This window comes from Balearica regulorum, chromosome 4 (assembly GCF_011004875.1).
Source record: "Balearica regulorum gibbericeps isolate bBalReg1 chromosome 4, bBalReg1.pri, whole genome shotgun sequence".
NCBI classification, from domain to species: Eukaryota; Metazoa; Chordata; class Aves; order Gruiformes; family Gruidae; genus Balearica; species Balearica regulorum.
In genome coordinates, this window is record NC_046187.1 from 68786363 (window position 1) to 68808824 (window position 22462).

At 40.4% G+C, this 22462-nt stretch overlaps 1 protein-coding gene across 3 annotated transcripts in view; it reads right to left on the reverse strand.

The window, feature by feature from the left end:
- Positions 1-7411: 7411 nt before the first annotated feature.
- The window catches only part of C4H4orf50 (chromosome 4 C4orf50 homolog), a 48685-nt gene continuing 33634 nt past the window's right edge, over positions 7412-22462 (reverse strand). Inside the window, exon 14 of one of the 3 annotated variants that reach the window (XM_075752522.1) lies at positions 7412-7530. The gene's annotated coding sequence lies outside the window, so the exon portion shown is untranslated. Of the gene's footprint in view, positions 7531-8998; positions 9241-20324; positions 21817-22462 lie in introns of those variants that run through there. The other 2 variants (XM_075752520.1, XM_075752521.1) reach the window with 2 other exon arrangements.

The following is a 22462-nucleotide window of genomic DNA, read 5'->3' on the forward strand; positions in this document are numbered from 1 at the left end:
CTATCTCTCTATCTTTGTAAATTTGGCACTGCAGACATTACTCCTCATGTTACTCCTTCGGAAAATCAGTGAGGTCAAATCTGGGAAGAAGGGAAACACTGGTATATGGTGCACTGCATAAATGGAACGGTGCTACATAAATTAATATACAACTTAAGAAGACACCTTTACAAAAGGAAGTTATGTTTCCATCTGAAAAAGATTCCATCTACTATAGCTAAAAGCAAAACCTACATTACAATTAATGTAAGTATATATTTATTAGCTAAAGTTTAAATAACAATTTCCATCTCTTGCTGAGCATGAAGGTCAGGAAAGTTGACAGACTGTCCCATGCAGCCCAAGAGAACTGTTACTTCACTTCTTGCATTTTTCTCTTATTGCTCACTCTGCATCTTCCCCCAGATGAACTCTCTAAACAACAGCAAAAGAGATTGGGCCAAAGATGATCAAAAGCACAGCTTTGAGTGTCCAGCTGGGGACACAGTGCACAGAACATGAGTTCTTCACCTCTGGAGACGCCCTCCGCAACCCTACTTCGTCAGAATGTGCTGGATCAATTTGTCCCCGTAACAATGTGAGTCAATCATTTCTTATAAAAACTATGAAATAAAAAAGTATTGCTCATCAGCACTCACAGAATTTTTGCTTTTACCCAAGACAACTAGTTTTTGTCATCATTAGCCTACTATTCATTTCCTCACTACAGTCTGGTACAGTATTTGCCAAGACAGTTATCAGTTTTATCTGGCATAGGGCAAATGACGTCTACACTAAAAAAAAGGTCTTAAAATATATTAAAGAATTTTTTTAAAAATATTAAATCTATACCTATTGAATAAGCTATTCAATATGACCAGAGACTTCAAAGATCTTGTGTGAAGAGTTTCAATTAAAGATTTACAAGCATTAATTAAAAATAAACCACCAAACATGCAGAATCTACGGTATGGCAATAAACACCATAGAATCACTATTTTCTCATTTAGGAGGGTAAAATTATTTCACCTTGAGTAGCAAACAGCATAAACAAGGAAAATATCCCTCTCTCATTTGTCTGGATCAAGGTTATTGCCTTTTACGTTTTCAGATTTGTCACCAAGACTAATGCTACCTGCAATTGTGTGAAATTAACAGTTTTCCTATTTTAATTTAAAAGGTAAAAACAAAAAAATCCAAAACCAAACAAGATTCTGTTTCAAATGAGTAAATTTGTGTTGCATTTCTAATCTAACAGGCTGACTAATTTCATTTTTGTGGCAATGTACAGCACAAGCTGTGCCCTCCCCTGGACACAGACAATGCAAGGACTCTAAACATGGGAGGCATGTCCAGGAGTAATAAATCAGAGGATCTGCTCTCTGGAGAAGGAAATATTACAAAGCATGTTCATGCCTGAACATTAGTCACTCTGATCTGCATAAAAAAAATCACCTTTAGACCTGAAAACCTATTCATACATAAAAGTTAAAATATCATATATATTCTTTTAAGATAAAGGGACCTGTAACAGCTTCCTGCTGAAGGGCTGGCTTGGTGGATTTTCCAAAGCACTACAGAGCATTTAAAAACCGATCCAATAAAAAACCCAACTCTCATTATTTACTGATGTCAACCTGTGCATGCAGGGGCACGTAACAGTAGGCATTTATTATTTCTGTTTGCGTTCTAGGATGTGTATAATGCAGAGTTGCTCAGGTCAGGGGGATTTCTCTGGGCAGCCAGCACTGTGTAACACTTTCACAGGAAAGCCCAAAGTCAACCTCAGATGTCACAGCGTACAGACCGGGCATTCTCGGTGAGGAAATCTGATGTTCTCACTCTTCCTTCTTGCACTGCAGGAACGTGGCTTTTAAAGACATTTGGATTACCATGGAAGGATCTGACTAAAATCTCTTTACCAGACACACTCTCTACCTAGCCAGTGTTATTCTGCAAACTTTGGACTCCCTGTATTTCTAATCCACCAGTCTTTACATATTCATTTTTTTAAATCCTCAAAGCAAACTTTGCCATAGCTGAGAACTCTTTTATTGTGTCCTTACTAACAGTTTTTCCATGTTACAGTGAATAAAACCAGGTCCCAATCAGGTGATCTAAGGTTGCTTTTTATCTCCCCGCTCTAGTAATCTCCTTATCAATCTGTATCAAATCCAAATACCTCAGTGTTAACCAGGGCAGGAGGTTTTGATTCTTAAAACTGAAACCAAACACCCTCAGCTCTCACTTCCCTTACACTTAATCCTAGCTCCAACTCCATCTGCTGCCACTTGGAACTTGCGTTTAATGAGACACTGAAACTCTGTTCACCCAGATACATGATATCTACTCAGGAATCACAAGCAGATGCTTCAGTTTTAAAAAAAAAGAAGAAAAGAAAAAAAAAAAGAAAAAAAAAAGAAAAAAAAAAGAAAAAAGTAGCACTCAAACACTTTGCATTTCTTCTGAATTACCTTAATGTACTACTGACAGGTTCTTTCATGTAAAAGTGTCTCCTCATTAGAACATGCATATATTTAAATTAAAGATACTTTTGCAACAAAGACAATAGCATGGTTTCGCACAGAGATGCTCTAAGGATAAACGTCGGCATTCACTTTCACATGAAAAGTACAACTGGTACCTTACAAGAGCTGGCAACGGGCCACTGTTTTTCAGAGCACAGCTGAGATTTAAATTATGAGACTTCTCTCCTACACCTGCACTGGGCACTTGTGTTCTCAAAAACCAAGCCAGAAACACCAGCAGTTTGAACACTGATTTGAAATGTACACAGAGAGCCTTAGTTTTCTAAGACATACTGGAAAGACAAGAAATATTAATTGCAAAATAAGTTAGTTTCCTACAGCCTTTTTAGTACATATTACTCACTAGGCAACATTTTCTGAATCGATACTAGACCAAGACAGTAAATGAGTACTTATCCTTTGACTTGAAAAGTGTTTTACCTGATTGGAGCAGCAGAGATTGCAGTACTCTGCGTGCTACAGAATATGTATATGTAATATGGGGTACATGAAATGAGATGCAGAGGAGAAATAGGATTGAGTTAACACTTAGGTTACACAGGAGTGTCAGACAACTAGTAATGCAGGTCATCTTAAATCCTCACTATTTAAAGTCTTTATTCTCTACTTGTCATTCTTTAGAAATATGTATTTTTGGCAAAGTACATCATAGCTTCACTGCTCTGGGTTTTAGCATCTAGACTCCTGCTGTATAAAGCTCACAAAAGATCATAAAATTATTTAAAAATTAAATTAGTTCTTTCATGCTAAAAATTATTATGGCTTCAACTCTGTGATCTCAGTCTTTTAGGGAACTGAAAGTGTTAAATCACACTGGAAAAAAAAAAAAAAAGTTCTCCCTTTCCTGTGGGAAAGAATACAAGAATACCCTGGACTTTAACAATTACACTTGACATATCCTTGACCCCCTTCACAGGACCCACAAAGGAGCAATTTGTATTTGTGAGAATTTCACAAGAAATAGAAAAAAAATGATCTTGCCTGTTGTATTTTTTTAATGGCAGCTCCTAGCTCAGTGGTGTGGAGTGCTGGAAGAGGCCCCTGCAGCAGAGGTCAGGTGGAGGGGGCCAAAGGGACAAGATGATAAACTAATTTGTCATATGGCCATATGGTTGCACATACAGTCAATGCATAGATAAGACGACGGAGAAAGGAACCACTATCTAGAGCAGAGAAGGTATGCCACTGAATTTCTAAGGATGGATGCAGGGCATTGACATGAAAAAGAGTCAAATGAGCTAACACATTCTTAGATCACAGACTGAAACAAATAATGACAGACAATTAAGACATCTGGAAAAAGGATGTATAGGCAAAGCAGCATGGATGATGATTTCACAGAATTTGTTTTGAATAATATTTAGGGTGAACTGTAAGTAGCTCAGAGAAATAAACCTAATCTTGGTGTACTTAGAGTAATAACTGCAAATGGTACCATTAAAGAGCTGCCATAACAGACTCAGAAGCTGCCTTGGCATTCAGAGCCAACAACGGCCATGGGGAAGGCTAACCAGGAGTAATGCTACCAAGAGCAAACTGACCTAGTGTCACCCCACTGCTTATGAAGATTAACTTGATGCCTGCTGGGGGCTCACTGGGGAAAGAACTACAAATCCCAGGAGAACCTAAGGTGTGTCTGAGAAAGCACATCACACGTCGTGTCCTGAGAACCAACCTCCATGTGCCAGGAGGTCCCTGAGCAACCAACTGCCTAAGAGACACTGCTGAGCCCCCAAGAGAGTTGTAGAAAAACTGCCAGGAAAATAAATGTGTGATACTAAGTACTATTATCTTGTTTCACACTTTTTTCCAGAACACAGCATTTGGTGTTTATTCTCTTACATCACTTCTAAACAGTGAAGAAAGCATGAGAGCATTAGAGAGCAGCACACCCATATCTATCGAATTATGCAGTTCAATGGTTCCTCCACATTAAATATTGATAGAATAAATAATTTCTTTCAAGAAAGACTTGGGTTACCTTGGTACTTCCTGAACTCACGGCAGACTTATGCAATTCCTCATCTGCATAAAACCATGGCACAGAACAAAAATAGCTAAAAGGTTGATGTAAAAACCACAACTTGTTAAAAGGACTTAATATAGGACAGCTATGTGCCTTTGGTGGTCCTGAAGTCTTAGGTGGATATTAAAGGGTGATTCATGTTTCATAACATCTACTTTATCATGATTTGATTAGCTGGAATCAATTGGCAAGTAGATTTTCTGTTAGACTTGGAGATGAGCAACATAAAAGCCTCTCTGATGCTAGCACAGCTGTGGTATTCACATAACTGACTAGAAATTGTCCTGTTAAAGATTCCTAATGTCTGATTCCAAACCCGTCCTCAGATCTGCACCCACCAGTGACTGCAGAAAGACCACCAGAGACAGTAATACATATGCAAAAATTTAAAGTCCCAGCTAACTATATTAGGCCAAATCCTATAGTCACTACTCTTCTCCCCACATGCATATTTAGGTAACTGACTTGCTTAAGCATCTTTCACTAATTAAGCATCTTTAGCATTCAGGCAAATCGCATGCTATTTTCAAGCAAAAGCTACATTTCCAGGCTTTCGCAGGGAGCTACCGGCGAGGTCTGCCTGTGCCTGTGTCACAGAAAGCCGTAGGAACGCCTCCGGCTTGACCCAGGGTTTCCTGTGTAAATGAAGCAGCACACGTTCCTGCCAGCTGCCCTCTGCTTCGGGCTGTGCAGATATATCCAAATTCTCTTTTAAGTCAGTGTCTACATCTTCAGTCCATTCAGTTCAATTTGGGCCATTTGGATCCAATTTCAGCTCCGCATGGCAAGGTGCTACTTAATCCTCAGGAAGCAATAGATTTCGAGGGGACTGCTCGAACATCAGCTCTTAGTGTAATGCTGAGCAAGGGCTTCAGCCATGAAACTACAATTTCTGCTTGCAAAAAATTCTCCTGAGTACCACAGTATAAACGTTGACCAAAAAACCCCAGATACAAACACACAGTAACCATGAGCAATAATAATTCTTCAACTACTGTCTTAGTATGATGAAACATAAACAATTTAAACAGCCTAAAGAGCTGCTCTTGAATGTGCAAGTATATACAAAGTTCTTTCTTAAACCACAAGTTATGGAAGTTATTGTATTATGGAAATTGTTCTTACTAAAGAAAATGGGCCTGCTATTGTTTTTAATAAGGCAGGATCAAGCCTTTGATAAGAAGATGGAAATGGCATCCCTTTGAATGTTCAAAAGTAATTTCAGATAATATATGCCTAAATCCAAATGACAGCGTGACTAGGAGTAGTGACATTACACTCATTAGGACTATGTTTAGAGAAATGGAAAGGGCAGCAAAGACATATATTTAAAATTAATTATGCGTAGGAAGATGTGGAAGAATTGCAAAGAGCACAGAATTTCAAACTACAGATAATAGTGGCAGAATACCCTCTGTACCTTTAATATTGCATCTGTACCAAAGTAGTGTAAAGAAGACAATGTACTAAATTTATGTATTGATAATAGAAGACATTTTCACTGGTTGATTGGAAAGAGATTCCATTTTTCTTAAGAAAAAAAGGGGAAAGTGATCCTGAATCAGTGCTGTTTAAAATGAGCACAGTCCTAGCCCCAGTACTGTCTCCTGCCCAGCCAGTTGTCAGGAGCTGTGAGAAATGGTTAACAGTATTGTAGGGTCCCCGGAGGGACTGAAATGGGGAAGGACCACAACGGAACAGACAGAGGAAACATTGAACCTACTGTGAAAGTGAGGAAACTCTGATTTGTGATAGGGGAAGATGAAGCAGCATGTAGGAAAGCAGTACTCAGACTTTCATAACGAATCCAAGAGCACATGGCCTCCACTAATAGTAATGCAAACATTCAGGCAACCAAAGTATGGACTATGAACTCTCATTTTGGCAGAAAATTATCTCTTTCAAGCCTGCACAAGTTTTCAATAGCTATATCAATGTAAATTATTGTATCTGTTGATGAACATAGGATTCCTGCATCTCCCAGGTAATCAGTCTGGCAGTTTTCACAAGAACTAAATCTATTTAATACAAAGAAATCAACTTCCCATAAAAATTATGTCAGCTTTTAATACATTTATTTGTATTTGGGTAAAACTTCATTTCTCAACTCTCCCTTCCTGACATAAGAAGATCCAGTGCTTAGTGCACTGCCCTTGGATTTAGACCAGACTTTGATACTCTGGCTTGCATGACCTCGGACTGAATTCTCTGTATCTCAGTAAAAGATAAAGCTGTTGTATTTTAAAGGCATGGGGAAGGCGGAACTAGGCTTAAGAGTGTAGGGATCTTGAACGTGATCAGAGCAACCATTACATCATTCATGAGAGGCAGGTAAATAGTTGATACAAATTGGATGACTCAGCAACAGTCTACAAGCCAAGTCCTCTCTAAGTCCAAGTGTTGGACCAGAACCAATGAAGATCAAGAAATCTAGCCATCTAGTATGAATAGGAAATGTAATTAAACATGGTATTTCACTTGAAAATATAATAATTATATTAAGACCAATTTTAAATAATTGATTTTAAAACTCTCCTGATGACACGTAGTTCTACTTAGTCGCCTTTTTGGGTTTTTTTTTTTCGGTAAGGCAACAGAATAGATTATGTGTCAGTGACCATTGTGCAAAAAAATGTCAGATCTGCGTTTGTCATCAGAAATGGTTATATTGATTTTATTGAGTGTTTCATGATCGATGTGCTGTATTTGAAAATTACCACTCCTAAAAATTAGCATAAAGGATCTTCTCTATCTAAATGAAACTATACAAAATAGCAGCAGAAAAATTAAATGAAACTTATTTAATGTATGTTGAGATAAAATATTAAATGTTCATTTGTATTGAACCTACCTTGTATTCTGCAATGAAAGTCATATTGCAACCTCCTAATTCATCATCATCTCTCTGAACCAACCGTCAGGCTGCCTCTCCCCGCTGTTTAATAATGTAGACCAAACCAACTGGCAAAGTCATCCCTGGAGAGAAAACCAAAAACCATACAGCAGGAATACTATTTTCGTTAGCTTTTCAAATCACTAACATAACATAAATGCAAGCACTGAAGCTTTTCTCTTTTTTGGTGAGGAAAGTCACTTTAACAGTGTCCCCAGTTCAGCACAATATTTCATCTGAGTTCTTACTATTAAGTCAATTGTTTACCCCCTGGCCAACACAGCATTCAATTTACAATGCAATTTCAGTCCATGCTTTAAAAGCTTTGGTTCAACAGGGACATAGCTTTCTAGTATCAACACTTGCTTATCAATACTGTGAATTTCTCCCTTATTTCTATATTTTGGAGATTAGCAAAACTTTAACAGTTATTCATGTTAGTCACTATCTTCTGCATTAGCTAGGCAGTCTTCTAATAAAATTTTCATTAAAATGCTGGATCACATGTGGTACTTAAATGAAAGGGAACGAACTTTTGTTTAACAGACAAAATAGTGAATGAAAAGAAGCAGGTGTAATAGTATAGCACAAAAAAGACATTATCTCAAAAAGTAGCTGATAAATTCTCAGGGCAGGAGTATCTGAAAAAAAAACCCACTTCAACCAGAAAAGACTGGCTGTCTTAATATTCAACAGCAGAATGAGTATTTGGGCATTTTGGGGAAAAATATGTTTTGAGGATGTAAAGACTTTGACTTTCAAAGTCCATTTCAGAATGGGTAGAAACTGAAAAAGGAAGAGGAATCATGAAGATGTTCATTGTGCATACGCAGCTTTAAAGGTTTGACAAGAAGAGACACTCATTCTGTTTTTACCTATTCACTTTGCCCTTGGTCTGTATTAACCTGAGACAATAATTTGTGAAGCTGAGGGTTTCCGGAGTGCAAAACACTCTGGAGTTGTACAGAGGAGAAAGAGAAATGTCAAATATTTCAAATGGAAGCACTTACCTGGAACAGAAAACAAATGGTACCCCATTATTTCCTAACTTAGTCCACCTTCCCATTACCTATCATTGCCTGAGTTATCTGACAAGCTCTGCTAAGGAACACAGCTTGCAATGTTAGTCATACTTCCAAAAATTTTGGCTGCACTCTGAAATTGGTCCAGTGAGTACTTTCTCTTTCTTAAAAAGAAAGGAAAAACAGTGGCCATTTACACTAAAGCCTGCAATTTTGGAGAGAAAAGGTGTTGGAACTTTTAACAAATGTTTCCTCTACATATGGTGTAAAATGGCATTGGAAATTTGAGTCCAAAAGCTAACAGTAAACAAAGCTGCTGTTTGCTAGATAGAGTCTTGTGCAAATCCTACACTCTGTAGTGCAGACTGATTCTTGAGTGAAAGGACATCTAAGTGGAGAGCAAAACCAGGAATTACAAGAGCCAGGGTGCACGAATGAAAACATTGGTAACAGGTTCATAACAAAGTGGTTCTTAACGTAATTAAGTGCTGGACCTCCTTTCCATGGTATATTGCAAATACAAAAAGTTTATGCAGGTTTGAGAGAGACTTGACAACCTAACAGAAGAAAAATCCATCAAGGTTCACTGAGTGAATAGAAACCAGCTCTGCTTCAGGAAGTCCTTGAGCAGCAGATGATGAAAGCTCTGGACAGTATCAGTCTGCCCTCTTCTCCTCCCCAAGGTATCTGCTTTCAGCTGCTGGCTCTTCTTTTTATGGATCTTCCCTTTCTGTCTGCAAGCATATTTCTATCCACAAGCAAGTTTCCGTTCTGTAAGCATGAGAAACAACACAGCAATTTGGCTATTTGCCTTCACTAGTTGTGTTCTAGTATGTGCCTGCAGGATACATGAGGATGTAACCTTGCAAGTAAGAATAAAGCCAATTTTTAGGAAGTTATGCCTAACATAACTGCATCTATAATTTGAATGCTGTAACTTAATTGCTCAAAGGATGTCCACAGCACAATGTCAGCACGTGTGGGGGTACCACACAGGCACAGCTTGCACAACCCCTGCACTGCCACGACTGCAGCAGCAAAGCCCCTTTTGCCAGCAGTAGCCGCTGTTGTCTCGTAACAAAAAGGTCTGAAAAAGGCTTCAAGGCATAAAGTGAATTCTTAATGATGCTGCCCACTTTAATAACTCATTAAGGGTGTAGATATTAGCCAGATCAAACTGTCACACACTACCAGGATTGAAAAAGCCATGATCTGTCTGGATAAAATCTTAAAGAGCACAAAGAGAGCTCTAAGGACTCTGGCAAAGGAAGGAAAACTCAGCTGGCTGTTTAATTTGTGTTAGCCAACCAGATATTGCTTCTGTCTCATTAAAAGCTACTTTCAGAGGAAGAGAAAAAAAAAATTCACAACTGCAACTGAAGTGACACAGCAGTAAGAGACATCAGCTCTCTCCATTGTATTTGTCACAGCTAGGCTTATGAAAAGGCTGTCAGCTGAAAACACATGTTGTCATGGGGTTTCCTCAACAGCCAGGTGAGTAAATAAAATGAATGGGAATTCCCACCTAGACAACATCTGTTTCTTCTATTTGACCCGTTCCCTCTCCCCTCCCCAAGAAGTCCTTCAGCACCTGGGCTCTGTGCAGCCAGGCATATGTGCTTCCCAGTCCTCAATACACAACACGTTTTGCTGCCTCATTTTATTTACCTCATCTGCGTCAACCCACCTGAAGATTTCTAATCCTGGTTGCATGCTCTGCAGGGACAAAGGCCTCCAGCACGGCCAGACTGAATTTCACATGAAAAATGTGTGCACTAACTGGCTCAGCCATGAGTTCTTAAAACTCTGGGGAACAGAAGAAGACTCCACATATCCCTCTTTTCTCCCTATTTTAAAGAATAACCTAATATATCATATGACATTTGCTTCTTAAAATGCACCCATAAGAAATCTAATAAAAAACATTTTTTTTCACCCTTCATAATCACTACAGGAGCAACATATACATAAGGCAATCCAGAATATTTCTGGTTTTACAGTGCTTTGCTCCTTCAACAAATGCTGCATGGAAACACCAACATGGAGAAAGACAAGCAATTACAATACTTACATTAGTGTTTCTGATATGAGTCATTTAGCAGCATAAAAAGCCTTCCATCACTGTAGGAAGCTGTTTGTACCCTCACCATGAATCACAATGTTTCTGGCTTTAACTATGCTTTACTGAAGAGTTAAATACATGCTAAAGAATTGAGAATATATACAGATTTATAAAACGTAATCATCAGAATAGTGAATAGGGGATTCAAGTTCAAATCTTTGTCCTGCCCGACACACGTCTGCCTGTTTTCCTTCTAGTCCTTACCCCTCAATGCAACTTCATCTCTTCTTCCACTAGCCTCTGCTTCAGCTCCTGGACAGATTCTTGTTTCCACCATTTCTTCCCTCACATCTTTTTCTTCTCCCTCCTCACCTTCTTTAAAGCAACTATGAAAGAAGCACCTTTAGCCAACTCAGCCTGCTAGGCCTAAATCCTTAGTAATTTCACTGTGGCTTGTGGACTTCATGAATAATAAGACCCCATGTCACCAGAAACCTCACCAACACTCTTTTTTATCACCTGTCAACGTGAGAGTTTAGGAGCAATCCCGGAGGAGACGGACAGCCAAGCCAGCCTGGAATTAAGGCTAAATCCTTTATTTCCAGCCACAAGAAATCTCAAAACTTCTCAGCAGAGAGATTTAGTTTGACTGTACCAGGAAAACCTTGTGTTTAAGGGATTGGCAGGTGAGATCTGGTGGAACGCCCCTTCCCATGCGGGAGGCGCATCACATGCAGGCTGCGAAAGAGCCAAGTGCCTTCCTACCAGCTGCCTGCGACATGGCTCTGTTCACTGATGCAGATTGTTAAAGGTCAGAATGAGAAAAAAATGTCTTTTCTGGAAGTTAAGAAATTCTTTTGGATTGCACATCCCCAACACAAGTGTTATGGTCCGGCCTCACTTTAAGCCTACGGTGTAAGCAGTCAGAGCTTGCTGCCTCTCAGGTTGCTTGTGTCCAGTCTGAACATAACCAGCAAGTAGCAAGGACAATGGATAAGAAGTAGGCACTGAAATCCAAAATGCATAATTCACTGATGAAATATGTGATTGCCAAGGCACTGATATTCCCCAAGAAACAGACCCTAACTGAACTTTATGTGAATCTGTGTAAGCCTCCACTGAAACTGGAGTATATCACCCGTCACAGACTTCTTTCTTTAGATCACACAAGTATTTCCAAGCTAGAGGTCTCAATTTAGAGCTGTCAAACCAAACCAAGAAAGAGAATAAACAGTCCCTAGAGACAACTAGTAAGAAAATGATGAAGGAGGTGTGGCCATAAAACACCAGGCACTAAGTATATCCTTTGCTTAATTTTCTTAATATTTCACCCTTTCCATTCAGTCAGACAATATTCCATTTCTGCAGGGATACATCAAGTGTTTGCCAAAGGAAAAAAATTTCAAACTTGTTTTTCATTTCAAAGAAAATAGAGTTGTCTTCTTAAACTACAAGCAGCAAAGCAGCAATTCCTACTGCTCCTTCCTGCTTTTATGCACAGGGATCTTTGGAATATATTTCAGTACTTTTCAAAAGTTTTAGACACAAGTACTTCCCCAAAAAAATATGATACAGAGAACAGAATTGCTTTTCAAATAAAAGTATTCCAAGGACAAAGCATCAGTGCTTACCTACATGCTTATTGTGCTTAGGTACCTCATAATGTTTTGGGCAACAGGAATTCATGCTGCTCCCTTCTCAGTGCAGGGAGCAGGGTGCAGACCTCGCTGTCCAACCAGGGTATCAGAGTGGAGCAGGTCTGACTTATCCCCTTGGATACACAAGTCTTCCTGAAAGCTAACCAAAGGGCCCAGGCTGCCTTGGACAAAAAAACACAGATAGGAAAAAACCTGCTAAAAATACACAAGATCCAGTCGACCCAGGGCAGTGGGAGATACAAAGCATTAACCGGTGTAACCTCATTGTACCAAGGAAATAGTCTCTTCGATTAGCCAAGACGATGTTATGATCATGCCCCATAATGCCCCATCCCTGGAAGTGTTCAAGGCCAGGTTGGATGAGGCCTTGGACAACGTGGTCTAGTGGAGGGTGTCCCTGCCCACAGCAGGGGGGTTGAAACTAGATGATCTTTAAGGTCCCTTCCAACGCAAACCATTCTATGATTCTATGATTATAGTGACTCTTTTAATGTTAGAATATGTTGTTGTTCTAGAGGCAGAATCCTGAGATAGAGCTTGCTTAATTTATGACAGAGATTGTATGACTCGGATCCCACAATAGCAGGGAGCTACGCTTGCAGACCTGTATTCCTTCAGCATCATTGGGCCCATCATCATCTTGCTTTCTGCTCCCTCAAGCAAAGTTTCTTTTGTTTTAATAAATTAACCAGCACTTGTCTATACAGAATAATGGGGATCTTTCCCCTCCAGAAATCAATAGAGAGGGGATATTCAATCCCCATCCCAACCCACCCAGGAATTAAGACTGCTTAGAGGGTCTGAATAAGATGAGAGATGAACAACATGTTTGTTAGATGTAATAACGTATGCCCATATGGAAGGAATAGCTAAACTGTCCTTTCCTGTGAAAGAAACTGAACAGATTGCCTAGAAATAGGCAGCTCCCATTCCCTTTACTGAGGGAAGCAAATGCCATCCAGATGGAAATTATCAAATGGATCAAACAGCTACATTTTATTCCCAAATGATCTTTGTTCTATTTATCATTCATTATTCCAGGAAAGCTCTTTTTCCTACAGTCAAGAGAATATTATTTATCATATGGTCATTCAAAATATTCTTTACTGAAGGTTTCTCTAATGAGGTATTGATCTTGTCACACAGAAAAGTGTCCTTCCTGATACGAACATTCATTTAAGATCTCTAGAATCTGTTAATTCCCATTAAGCCCACTGTCCTTGTGGCACAGTAGTCAACTCTGCAGTTGCTTCCTGATGCCCAGGGTGACAAAAAACCCCCAAACTTTTCAGCAATCCTATTGCTTGCCATTCAGAAAGTTAAATGTTACCAAGTCCCAGTGAAACCACCTTGAGGTTCTTCAGCTACTTTTATTTATACTGTCCCATGGGTAAATATTTCAATTGGAAATTTGCACTGAATAAAAACAAAATTTAAAAATCACAAAGAATCCTCATCTTTGGCCCTCTATGGCTATATATAGCATGCATAATCAAATTCAATAATTTAGGGGACATTTTCAAAGACATGAGGCGTTAGTTACCAACTAAAATGGAAAGATAATGAAAATTGGATACCTAATGCCTTCTTAAGACTTTGAAAAGTCTCTGTAACATTTAATGTGGTAAAATCATATTTGTTTAAGCATATCCTCCTCTAAATTTCTGATTAAGTTTATGGATGCTTATCTCTTATCCTTTTGAGTTATATAAGCTCTGATTATATATTGTGTTATAATATGATTTTCTTTTAGCCTGAAAACCTACAACAGCACAGGTACAGTCTTTTATGAGGACATAAAACTGTTAACAGCTGTGGCTGAGTGACAGGATTAGATCAAGAGCATCTAATCTAACTGGGCCATGTAACACTACCTTTTATTTCACATTAATCATTGGGCATCATTTCACATTAATCCCAGGGCTTCACGTGCCCGAGGCAGCAGTGCACCTCCCAGGGCCTGAGGGCTGTGCGGCTGATGTTTTACTCTCACTGGGAGTCGATGGATGGGTGTCAGTTCTGTGATGGCTGGGGATGTACCAGCTTTGCTGCCAAGGGAAAACACTCCGGGTGCGCTGGCGGTGGAAGCAGTATAAACTCCCTGCCAAGGGACAGGAGGGAGTGGAGATACCTGTGCAAAGGGGTCCCAATGTAAAGCACACAGATGGAAACGTAGTTTCTGCCATTGATAATCAAGGAGGAGACTGGCAAGCAGATTCAGACATTTTGTACAACACTGTGACTTGGTAATCAGTCCCAAACCAATTGTTCTGGAGCAGAAACAAGCCCCCCGTGTTAAGCTTCCAGAATATTCAGTTTTACTGCACAAAACAATATATTGCTATGACCTCTGTTCAACTGAGAGCTCAAAAGTAGTAATTCGTAGTAGGACATACATCATGACATTTCAAATAAGTCTTAAAGACAAGACAACCTCTTCTGAGGGAAAAGCTAGGCTAGGAAATAAAATATGAATGTTTTTATGTTCAAAAAGAGTCAGATTTACCCACAGCAGAAATTACTTATAATAATACTGCTAAGGTAATTGTCTTATTCATATGCCATTTGTTTATAAAAAGCTTAACTTACAATGTACCACAGTGCTGCAGAAGACAGTATGTTTATTTTGAAAGAGGGAAGAAGTATTTATTTTCATGCTAACATTTAGAATTTTTTTCCCAAGGACTAATATTAAACTGAGGCAGAGCCTTATTCTAAAAATGGTTTATTAAACTGAAAGATGTGTCTTGATAATCACATTATTGTCTCCCCAGCATCCAGTTTGCTAGTGCAAAGAGCAGCACTCATTCTTAGCAGACACATCATCTTCCGGAGGCTTGCAGGAATTTGAGCAATTGCTTTTAATTTAGAAGCAGCAGAAACTACTTCCCTCCCTTACACTCTGTAAAGCTCCCAAGGAAGCATACCAACAAGGATTTATTTTAATATCACCTTACTTAGGACACAGAAATTAAGAGGAAGAACACAAAAGAGGTCAGAAGCCCTCTAAAGGAAACACATGTGCCTACGTGATTCCCCAGGAGAACGGCAGTGACTGCAGGTACTAATCCACTGAGGAAAACTCTCCACAGCTCAGGCTGAATCCTTGCATTTGAATACACTATTTTATAAGTTGTTGCCCTCTCTTCTGCATATTTTACACTGTTCTAGAGGAAGCACGGACAAGAGCAGTACACAGATAAACAACAGTGAATTCAGCTTATTTTTATGCAAAAGCTCCTAAATATTGGCACTAGACCCAGCATATTCTCAATGCCTCACTTGATGAATGCTGTCTCTGATATCCCAGGGCCTCAGGGGAACTTGTCAGGTCAACAAGGTTTCAGATCTACATACACATTTTATTTCCTATTGAATATATTTATAAACCGGTACCTAAACACCTTACAGTGAAACCAGCAGCGTTGGTGACTATAAATTAAGACAAAACTATATAGTTAATCCAAGGCATAAGTACAAAGGAAAAGCCCTCAGATGGAAGGATTGAAAAAGAGCTAGAACACAAAAGAGAGGTTCCTAAGTGTTAATGTCCATTATCTCTTACGAGAAGGCCTGTCTAGTGTTCAGAGCAATCACCCAGGACACAGGAGGAAGACTTCAAGTCTTTGTCCTGCTAGGCACTACCAGATCATCACAACTAAGTCCCATATGACCTTTATTTACAACTAAACTACTTTGGGAATCACCTTCCCTTTCTTCTGCAGTGTGGACATCTGAGGCCGTCCCTCTCCACTCATCTTTATATTCACTGAGTTGAAAAGGCACCTCCAGAGTGCAGATCATCTTGCCTATTTTAGACCTACACTGTGATGAGATGAATCCATTCCTGTAGATCAAGTGTTGATTGCTCTTCATGACTGTCAAGGGACCCTAGGAAACTAACTCAAGGAATCTCACTCACTAGAGCATGAATTAAGCTTAGTTCCTAAACACATGATAACAAACTCCCTTCCCAGGAGACAGACATCTGACAGTCACTGCTGTGAAGGTCTGAAGTGTTGATTGAGCTGTAAGCAATAAAGAGCTTAATTCTGTAGCCTAGTAAAGATGTCGTGTCACCTGAGAAGAACCAGGAAATGTTGAGTCAATTGCCTGTGCGCATGCAAAAGTCAGCGCAAATCCCAGTCTCACAGAGACATCTAAAAGTCTGGGAAAGATGCAGATGTCAGATACAAAAAGCAGTGATTTTTTTCTGGCTCTTCTACCTATCATCACACAAAGTACTTTCTGTTCTGAACCCAGTTCAGACCATCTAACACACTGGGATACTTGTCCACACCAGTTGCAGCTTTGTTTCTTAGTTTTCAAAAACCTGAAAAGGTTATTGTCTCCAATGCGCTCTCCAACACTCATGCAGGGCCAACCACCTGCTACACACCACTATTTCACCAGACCTTGCAGAGGTCCTTCTGTGGTCATCTGCTCTTTAGTAGTTCATTCTGACAGAAATGCTTTCAGAGATTTATCACTTGAGCAGCCACACTGACGGGTTTGAGGAGATGGTGATTTCTACTCATGGATAGGAGGCAATGGGCCATGATGAGCTACGAGAAGTAAATTAGGGGATGAAAACCTCTGCAGCCATCTTAAAAAAATAGATGACCTCTACCTTCCAATTCAGACTTAGGAATTGTTCTCCATGAGACCATGTCTTAATTTAATGTTGATAACACTAAGTGTGCTCTTAATTAAAGCTCTTTAGTTGGACCTTGGCTTCTCTACATTTCTGCGCACCAGCTATATAGACAGTATACTTCTGCCTTGCAAAATGATGAGTTATCCAGATCATACAGAGCCATATGAAGTAGATTTGTTATTTATTTCTGCCCAGCTCATGTATATAAAAAAAACCCTGTGTGCTCATCCATAAATGGCTATATGTGAAAGATCCACCATCCACAAAAGATCTTTAACTGTGTATTGGGTTTGCATGGGAAGGTTTTGGCAGCAGGGGGGCTACAGGGGTGGCTGCTGTGAGAAGCTGCTAGAAGCTTCCCCTGTGTCTGATAGAGCCAATGCCAGCCAACTCCAAGACGGACCCACCACTGGGCAAGGCCAAGCCAATCAGTGACAGTGGTAGCCCCTCTGGGATAACGTATTTAAGGAGGGGGACAAGTTGCTGCACAACAGCAACTGCAGCCAGAGAGAGGAGTGAGAAGATGTGAGAGGAACAACTCTGCAGACACCAAGGTCAGTGCAGAAGGAGGGGGAGGAGGGGCTCCAGGCACCAGAGCAGAAATTCCCCTGCAGCCCACGGAGAAGACCATGGTGAAGCAGGCTGTCCCCCTGCAGCCCATGGAGGAAGGATGAGGGGGTGTAGAGATTCCACCTGCAGCCTGTGGAGGACCCCACACCAGAGCAGGTGGAGACACCTGAAGGAGGCTGTGACCCCGTGGGAAGCCCACGCTGGAGCAAGCTCCTGGCAGGACCTGTGGCCCCACGGAGAGAGGAGCCCACGCCAGAGCAGGTTTGCTGGCAGGACTTGTGACCTTGGGGGGGACCCACGCTGGAGCAGTTTGTGAAGAACTGCAGCCCATGGGAAGGACTCACGTTGGAGACGGTGGTGGAGGACTGACTGCCATGGGAGGGACCCCCCGGCTGGAACAGGGGAAGAGTGTGAGGAGTCCTCCCCCTGAGGAGGAAGGAGCAGCAGAGACAACATGTGATGAACTGACCACAACCCCCATTCCCCATCCCCCTGTGCCGCTGGCGGGGAAGGAGTAGAGAGAGAAATCAGGAGTGAAGTTGAGCCTGGGAAGAAGGGAGGGGTGGCACAAAGGAGTTCTAAGATTTGGGTTTATTTCTCATTATCCTACTCTGATTTGATTGGTAATAAATTAAATTAATTTCCCCAAGTTGAGTCTGGTTTGCCCCTGACAGTAACGGGCGAGGGATCTCTCCCTGCCCTTACCTCTACCCAGGAGCCTTTCATTATATTTTCTTTCCCCTGTCCAGCTGAGGAAGGCAGTGATAGAGCAGCTTTGGGGGGCACCTGGCCTCCAGCCAGAGTCAACCCACCACAAATTGTTCATTCAGAAGCCACGGCATCTTGCTGATTATATCCAGCACAGAAAAGGCACACAAAATTGTAAGGGTGGCAGAGATGAGCAGACCCCAGCTGCTCACTACCACAGAGCACCCACATGATGAACTGCTGTTTCTCCTACAAACCAGCTCCTCTGTGAGACAAGAACAGCCTTGTGCCCTCCAAGTAAAGCTCCCTGAGGAAACAGTCACAAACTATTGGTACCCTCCAGCAAGGCAGCCTCATCCCTAGATTTTAAAGCCCACTCACCAGAAGGGACTGTCTGCAGCCAGCTGGAAACAAAGATGTGGCTGCAGAGAGACAGAGTCCACAGCCCACAGATGGGAAAACAGAGAGGCAGCACCCAGCAGATGGTGGGGGCATGGGAGGGCAACAAGAGACGGCCACGTCCTCCCTCTCTAGCTGCGGCTTTCACTAAGGGTGAGAAAGAATTGATCGCGACTTTCAGCCTTGGACCCACGTTACAAAAATTGACAATGTGCTCCAGGAACCTCCCACTCAAAGAAGGCTTTGCCAGACAGCCATATGCTGAGAGGCCACGGCACTTCAAAGCTTCTCGCTCTTGTCCAAATACAATTAGCACAAGTCCAACCCAAATAAACTTCAAGGAATCCTTTACTGAAATTCCCCTTTACTCTGCTCCGTGTTCTCACACTGTGACCAAAACTGCAGTAACTAGGCAGAACAGATAACATCTCAATTTCTGAGTAATTATTGATTAAATGTTCCCAGTAACCCATCAAGCAAAGAAGTCTCTCTATTCTTAGACGTTTGACCTGATTCACTAATGGCTTGAACATAAACACAGTTTCAGTGCTTACAGCTGCTCTGCATCACCAGACTGAAACGGAGCTGCTGTGGCACCCTGGTGAACCTGACCCATCATCTGCAATAAGATCCTCTAGCTGTTTTTTTCCCCTCTTCTTTTTAAGAGCTCCTTACTTCACAAGTCATTACTTTCTCTCAAGAACTTGCCACAGTACATTGAACTTTCCAAAGGCAGATAGGTTATATTGCATAAAATATGACAGTGGCTACAGTTCGAGAGATCTTTAACAAGGATGCAAGTCAGCCTAGCTTCCACTGTGGGAGCTTGGCATTCTCCCTAGCGGTGCCTAACTCCTACCCAGTAAAGGTTCAATAGTTTATGCATATAGAAGCAAGAAAAAAATGTACTGAGAATATTTTATATAGCCACTGATCTTTTTTGTTCCCCTCTTTCAGCAGCGAAGAGACAATGGGGAGCTAAATGGCTACAGGGCAAGTGTCCCCCATTGCTCTGGTCCCACTGTCAGCTACACTTGGGCTGACAGGTGGAGTGCACAAGTGAGTTTCCTTCCCATGGAAGTTAGAGTATTTGGAAAAGGGAAGACGGATCAATATATACCTGGATTTTAACCTGCAGAGGAGTCAAGGTACAACAAGAACTTCCACTGCATAATCTCAATTTTCTCTTAAGGTTTAAATTCAATCTTTAAAATAATAATAATAACAACAACAACCACCACCACCCTCAGTCTTCTCATGTTCCTGCTTCTATTAGCAAATGTCAAGGGAGAGAGGAAAAAAGGAAAGAAAAAATCTGTGGAAAGTGACTTCTCCCTGTTATTTTATACTACATTAATTTATGCCAAACACCATGGAATTACATATATATATATATGCACATATAAATATTTTATACATATTTATACATAAATGAACACATTATTCTATGGTTCACCATTAACTTGACTGAGGATCAGTGCCACAGACTGGGGAAAGACAATATTCCTAGCTAAATGCAATAGGCCAAGGTTTCTGGGATATTCCATTTTCTGTCCTAGTCCCTCCTGTTCTCTTTATTCCCAGGAAAAAGCTATTGCAAGAAAGATGGACTAGGGTCAAAGCTACTGGCTGCCTGACCTGCTGACAATACAGTTGTACAAACAGATGTGAGAGTTTCTTGTTTTAATCTGGTCTTAAGAGAAAGGTCTGCACTGCAGAAATTTTTCATGTATTATCTGGTTTTATTAGGTAGATTTAATATGCATATCTACAGGGCTAAATGAAAAGGCTGTTACTAAAAAAATATTAGATAGTGCTTTTACACATCAGAATTGCTACCCAAAAAATATAAACAGGAAATATTAAGGACTACAGAAAATTTAATCATGGGCAACTCATTTTTGTTCTGACTCATAAAAATATCAGTCCTGAGCATGGAACTGGGTTACTACAGGCTGAGCATCAGATCTGATCCCCAAAATTCCTATGCGTATAAAAGCTATTCATAGTACAAGAAAAGCAGTAGATGGGGAGTGCCAGGCTTCCAGACCAACCCTTCTCCATTTTCTACGAATGTTTAATCTCCAGGAGAACCTAGAGTGGACGTAGGCATCATTTATTTTAGAGACACTGAACTTTGTCATCTTCCCCAGTTTCCAGTGTCTTCCAGGCCTTCTCCAGTGCACTGATTCTCAAAGGACACAGACCATGTTCCTTCCAGTGATTTTGACCAAACCATGTCTGTTTTAGAGGTTCCTAAAATGTAACTGGCCACTGACTTATTTTTTGAACTTGCAGAGTGAATTCTTAGTAGTTAAGCAAGATTGCATGCACAGGTGAGTGTAGACAAAATACAGGGCAACTTACTATTTTCTTAAAATATTATATGAATGCTATTTTCCTGGAAAAAAGGAGGAACAGGAGTAGTCTAATACAAGAAATGCATTGATTGAAGAGAACTTTCTTAATATACACATGATCCGTCATTCTAGGTGTTCTGTTTCTTTTTATCTGAATATAAAAACCAGCATTACATTCCCTGTTTATGAGCTTTCCTATCAGAGAAGAGCAAAAGAGATAAAGGATGAGTACAGGAGAATTTTTAGCTTCCTTTGATTATATAAAACTGCTTGTTCAGTGTTGGAGGAAAGTGATGGATTTTTTTTAAAAAAACAACCAAACAACCAAAAAACCCCTTTCACAGGAGAATGGCTATTCCTCCCAGCGGTTTTGGATTTTCAGATTCCAATCCCTCCCGCAATGGGGATACAGCTACTCTATGGTGCATTTGTAGCCTGAGGTACACCATGAGTTTCCTTAAGTTTATCTTTCACACACCATGCACCATTTCAGGTTACTACTTCCATGTACTTCATTTACATTATATTTCTAAGTAATACTTCTGTTAAAACTAGAGACAAAAAAGATGACCTTGCTGCTAAAATGAGATATTTTGCCTTTAGTACTGTGGGGTTCAAGTGTAGAAAAAAAGAACTGGGCAAATATTGCCCAAATATGTTAATAAACACTCATTTGATGTGAAATACTGATCCTAGCAAATGGTTTTCTGTGTCTGTGCTGTCTCAAAGAAGTTCCTTGTAAGTGGAAGAGCCTGAATGGGGAGCAGGCTCAGTGAATGTCTGTTGGTAGGAAGCACGCTGTCATCCAGCTTCCTTCCAAGTGTCCTGATCATCCAGTCAAGCACAGATAATGCCATTTGACTCGGGCAGGTCCACAGATGACAAACAGCAGATCGCAGGTCATTCAACACAAGTGAACTGGTCAGATGTGTTCTGTAAGCACACTGCTACTCATTACCCTCAATTAAAAAAAAAACAAAACCCACAAACAGAAAAAAACCCAAAATCTACAAATAATTTACAGAATAAGGGGCAATAGTAACAATTCCATATGAGTTACTCATCAAGCTCAGACTCCCAAAGGACCTCAGCTTGGCAGGATACCAATATATGAACCATCTGGCCTGCCACTGGACATCTTGGAGCTGGTTTCTATAAATGACTCTGTTTAAAGAATTTGAAGGGGCTTGTTTGATGGTGCAATGCATCATCTAATCTTCTTGTACATCAATTAGCACATAATAATCTGACTATCACTTCTCATTTGCCCATTCAGTATTGGGAAAAAATGGACTAGGACAGGGGTTTAAAAAAGAAAACCTTTAGCTGACTCACCTTTTCTAATGCTTTTGCATGCAGTACTCCAAACAGATTGCTGTTAAATTATTACCATTCCTCCACTGTAGTGTCTAAAATCTCACATTTTTACTTGAGAGAAATGAAAAGCAACTGAAACAGCTACCCTAATGACAGCTGTGGGATCTGCATATGTCTAAACAATGCTTTGTAGTATGAAGAATGGAGGACTTAAAAAATTAAAAAAACAAGGGGCTACAGGATTTTAACTGAAGTCTGTGAC